Genomic DNA, 6,144 nt, shown 5'->3' with positions numbered 1-6,144 from the left:
AGTTTTTTTTTTTTTTGAAGGAATTATTTCTTTAATTATTACGTGTGAGTGGAGAATAATAAATGTTTTCTTAGTTGAATTTGTAAAAATGAAGGGTCCATATCCAATTTGAACTTTCTTGGTAAAAAAAACATTTTATGTTTTTCGTTTTCTTCTTATGGTTGTATTTTTCTTTTAATCTTTCCCTTTCTCTCGCACTTTCACCTTTGTCTTCTTGTTTCAATTACTTTTGGTATGTGTATTTTAGTCAATGATATAATTTTGGCATAAAAAAATAATACTTTTAGGCTAAAATATACTTTTGTCCTCTTAACTTTCAAAATATAGTTATGTTAGCCCATTTATTTTATAAAACCTCACTTTTCCCTAACTTTATCGTTTTTTTTTTTAAATTGCAACCCCCTTACTTTACATGGTCAATGCTCACGTGGATGTCGTGGCACACGCTGATTGTATTAATATTGTTGACAATATATTCTTTAATCATTGAAATATTAAAATAATATATTTTTCGTTTTTTGAAGGGAAAATTCATTTATCATTTAAATAAAATAAAAATCATTTGTCAAATTTAAAGTGCTTTTATTGAGTTGCATATAGAAGGTTAAATATGATTGTCTTCAGGGGATTGCGGAAGAATTATTGTCAACTATTCAATATCAAGTTCCACAAAAGAGGAAGAATTTCCAATGATTATTTTTGCATTTTTTTGTTGTTTCATATAAATTATGAATGTAGGTATTGTAAAACTTACACAATTGTTTTTTATTTTGGATGGGCTAATTTAACTTCTTAAAAAAAATGTTTTTCATTTTGGAATAAATGAACGACTTGGAAATTTGCCAATTTTAAAATGTTAGTTTTATGGTATGTATGAATGAATGACTTTTTGTGTCTAATTTTATGAATGATGAATATAAGAATGAATGAATGTTAATTTATGAATGAATGTAGGAATGAATAAATATCTTAATTAATGTTAATTTTATGGTATGATTGACCATTTGTGTATGCAGTGTCCAAAATGAACATATCTATCTAACTTTATGCAACTGCACTATATTTTTCTCTGCAACTCATTCTTAATTACCGTTTTTACGAACAGTCGTTAATTGTTGTTTCTGAGAACAGTTTATAACTACCGTTTTACAGAGAGTGATAGTTAATTATCGCTGAGGTATTTTGAATAGTTTGATGTGCCTGGAACAAACTCAAATATAATATCATTCCAACTTAACTATATAATGGATCATTTAGACAACTTTATTACAGCCCCTTTTATTCTTTTTGAATACTTATAGCCTCATATCATATCAATATCTGTTTGGTGGCTTATAATTCGAAAATGCCTAGAATTGTTACACCTTCAAATTGGGTACTGGACTTGGGTGAGTATGTGGGTCTTCATTAAGAAATTTGGGTGGTGGCAATGGGATTGGTGGCAAGACTGGGTTAGGATCAGGATCTGCATAGTCGCTTTCTTCAATCATCATGTTTGAATTCACTGCAAAACAATTAAAAATTACATGAAAAAATATTTCTCTTTCCAAATAATCCAAATTAAAAAGAGTTAACATCTTTTCTCCTTAATTTTATTAGTATTTTTCATTAATGTTCAAACATTATCTAGGTTTTATAGGTAAATTGGCAATAGTGTTTTTTTTTAATAAATCAAAATGATATATTAACACAAAACAACGGACTATCTGGACGGCAAAAGATGTACCATCTAAGACATCCGAGAAGTACAACAAGAGGTCAACAAAAAGGAAAGTAACCTAGCCAATACATGCACATAAGAATGGGTTTTGACACCAATTATGAAAGCTAAAATAAAAGTTTACAGATTTAACTTTAAACCATCAGAAGGAAAGAAGTTTAACATATATATCTTACCTATGGGAACATCACGAGCAAAGCAAGTCGTTGCAAAGGCAAACAAGAAACAAATATATAAAAAAGTTCTTGACGCCATCTCTAATTTTTAAGTGATGATATATGAGATACAAGTGCTTGATTTGTATTTTTATAATGAAATTTTTTGGATAAAATTTCACACAAATGACACCTTGACAATGTGAATGATTAAAAAATGTTTAGATAGAAATCGGTCAAAAGATGTTTAGAAAGAAAAAAATTGATTATTTAGATATGAATATGTGAAAAAAGAGGAATATGTGTAATGGGATTCAGCCCCCTTGGTGTTTTTCTATGCTTAAACCTTATTAAAAAAGAAAAAAGGAAAAGAAAGAAAAAAAATGAATATTTGGACAACACGTTCGAGAGATTAAAAGGAATAATTATTACTGTTTTAAATCTTGTAAATTTTTATTATAGCAGATACTTATCAGTTATGAGAAAGAAAAAAATTAAAAGTCTATTTCCGTCAGTATCCAATTTGAAGCCTCTGCAAGACAAGTAAATTACATGAATATGTGTTTTTCCTTCAAATAATAAAATTAAAAGAGTTTAACATTATATTTTCTAATTTCATTAATTTTGAAAAATCAATCAAAGACACAATTTTTTGATAAATTATTCCTATTTTATTTTTGTTGTATATATTTTTTCTTTCTATAAGTCTTTATTTTTTTTATAAAAAACAAACCTATTTCCTTTGTTCTTTTCTCAAAAAAAATAAAAAAATGCTTAAGTATTATCTTTAAAAATTATAATCGGATTGAATTAATTTGTGCTTCTTTAAAATGAATTTGTTAATGTGTATTTTTTTTTATGGTGTCTGAGATTCGAATCGAAACTTGCATATATTATGTATTGTCCTCACCAACTTAGCTAAAGGGGACTTTTAAGGTGTATAAATATATGCATACGCCCTAACTTAGTTTACACTTTGTTTTAATTAGATTAGATGTCAAAACCAAGTTTAAAATTTTGCTTATTGAGCAATCACCTAAAAATCGTACAATGTAGTGGATGAACTAAATGAGTTTATAATTGGGTGAATTATAGATTAAAGGATAAAATTACCACTTTAGATGATGGTGGAGAACATTGATCATGAGGACATGGTTGGAATGAGGAACTCCGAATTTTATCTGGGTTTTAAGTGAGAGAGAAAGAGACCACACTTTAACCCAAAATCTTAAGGCATTAGGTTTATAGGTTCTCTCACTTATAAAATGTTTAACATACTTGTTTATCTGATGTGGGACATATTACTCACACTTGATATACCAACAATCACGTTGAGTCCATTTATTCTTTATGGGTATACTCCCCCTCAACCAGAAGCTTTTTCGTCCATTTGTACTTGTACCGCCGTTGCCTCCACACACAATAGAGCTCGCCACCTGACACCCTTAGTCACAAAGACTTTCAACACAAGGTGTCAGTCGAACCTCGACTCTTATACCACTATTGGATCATGAGGGGGTTCAGGGAATCTTCACATTGAGCCTTGAACAATCATATAAGTGAGGGAGACATCAAACTTTAACCCAAAATCTTAAGGCGTTAGGTTGATGGGTTCTCTTAATTATTTAGTGTTCAACTTCACTTTTCCATCCAATGTGAGATATATTACACACACTTGATATACCAACTTGTTTTTGTTGATCTTGGTGGCATTTCGTGATAGTTTTTTTGGTACTAAATAGAGTTGTAAAGTTGCTTGGTTATCACTTGTGAGTTCGTTCTTCAGGTGTGGTACATTGTCTTTTGGTGGTTAGGGTGGGAGATAGTGATGCCGTCAAATTTTGTATGCGTGTTTGTAGTTTTTGGGAGTCTCAAAAGTGGAACAATGATCAATCAAGATTTAACTGATATTCCCTCCGTTTTTAAATATAAGCAAAAATAATTTTTTAGGTTCATTCATTTAATGATGTATGTGGTTAATAATATAGACCACATACATCATTAAATGAATTGACCTAAAAAGTCAATTTTGCATATATTTAAAAACGGAGGGAGTATGACATTCAGTTGTGTGGTCCTTTTATAAGTTCCATAACGAATATATATTCTCTAGTAAGGGGTGATTTCTGAGCAATTGATGGATATAAAATGTTAAATTCTCTTCGGTGAAAGTGGTTTCATTGTGAAACATTTGATTATTTCTTTAGTTTTTTTTTTTTTTTGAAGGAATTATTTCTTTAGTTATTACGTGTGAGTGGAGAATAATAAATGTTTTCTTAGTTGAATTGGTAAAAATGAAGGGTCCATATCCAATTTGAACTTTCATGGTAAAAAAGACATTTTATATTTTTCGTTTTCTTCTCATGGTTGTATTTTTCATTTAATCTTTCCCTTTCTCCGGCACTTTCACCTTTGTCTTCTTGTTTCAATTACTTTTGGTATGTGTGTTTTAGTCAATGATATAATTTTGGCATAAAAAAATAATACTTTTAGGCTAAAATATACTTTTGCCCTCTTAACTTTCAAAATATAGTTATGTTAGCCCATTTATTTTATAAAACCTCACTTTTTCCTAACATTATCGTTTTTTTTAAAATTGCAACCCCCTTACTTTACATGGTCAATGCTCACGTGGATGTCGTGGCACACGCTGATTGTATTAATATTGTTGACAATATATTCTTTAATCATTGAAATATTAAAATAATATATTTTTCGTTTTTTGAAGGGAAAATTCATTTATCATTTAAATAAAATAAAAATCATTTGTCAAATTTAAAGTGCTTTTATTGAGTTGCATATAGAAGGTTAAATATGATTGTCTTCAGGGGATTGCGGATGAAATATTGTCAACTATTCAATATCAAGTTCCACAAAAGAGGAAGAATTTCCAATGATTATTTTTGCATTTTTTTTTGTTTCATGTAAATTATGAATGTAGGTATTGTAAAACCTAAACAATTGTTTTTCATTTTGGATTGGCTAATTTAACTTCTTAAAAAAAAAATGTTTTTCACTTTGGAATAAATGAATGACTTGGAAATTTGGCCAATTTTAAAACGTTAGTTTTATGGTATGTATGAATGAATGACTTTTTGTGTCTAATTTTATGAATGATGAATATAAGAATGAATGAATGTTAATTTTATGAATGAATGTAGGAATGAATAAATATCTTAATTAATGTTAATTTTATGGTATGATTGACCATTTGTGTATGTAGTGTCCAAAATGAACATAACTATCTAACTTTCTGCTACTGCACTGTATTTTTCTCTGCAGCTCATTCTTAATTACCGTTTTATGAACAGTCGTTAATTGTTGTTTCTGAGAACAGTTTATAACTACCGTTTTACAGAGAGTGATAGTTAATTATCGCTGAGGTATTTTGAATAGTTTGATGTGCCTGGAACAAACTCAAATATAATATCATTCCAAGTTAACTATATAATGGATCATTTAGACAACTTTATTACAACCCCTTTTATTCTTTTTGAATACTTATAGCCCCATATCATATCAATATCTGTTTGATGGCTTATAGTACGAAGATGCCTAGAATCGTTACACCTTCAAATTGGGTGCTGGACTTGGGTGAGTATACGTGGGTCTTCATAGTCTATAAGAAATTTGGGTGGTGGCAAGATTGGGTTAGGACGAGGATCTGCATAGTCTCTTTATTCAAGCATCATGTTTGAATTCACTGCAAAACAACTAAAAATTACATGAAAAAATATTTTACTTTCCAAATATTCCAAATTAAAAAGAGTTAACATCTTAATTTTATCATTATTTTTTATGAATGTTCAAGCATTATCTTGGTTTTATAGGTAAAATGGCAATAGTATTTTTTTTTTAAGAAATCAAAATGATATATTAAAACAAAACAACGGACTATCTGAACGGCACAAGATATACCATCTAAGACATCCGAGAAGCACAACAAGAGTTCAACAAAAAGGAAAGTAACCTAGCCAATACTTGCACATACAAATGGGTTTTTGGCATCAATTATGAAAGCTAAAATAAAAGTTTACAGATATGGCTTTAAACCACCGGAAGGAAAGAAGTTTAACATATATATCTTACCTATGAGAACATCACGAGCAAAGCAAGTCGTTACGAAGGCAAACAAGAAACAAATATATAAAAAAGTTCTTGACGCCATCTCTAATTTTTAAGTGATAATATATGAGATTCTCTAAAAAAAAAAAAAAAAAGTTATAATATATGAGATACATACTTAATTTGTATTTTATAGTGAAATTT

The sequence above is a fragment of the Medicago truncatula genome, chromosome 3 (genome assembly GCF_003473485.1).
Source record: "Medicago truncatula cultivar Jemalong A17 chromosome 3, MtrunA17r5.0-ANR, whole genome shotgun sequence".
Taxonomy (NCBI): Eukaryota; Viridiplantae; Streptophyta; class Magnoliopsida; order Fabales; family Fabaceae; genus Medicago; species Medicago truncatula.
This window is presented reverse-complemented; position numbering follows the sequence as displayed.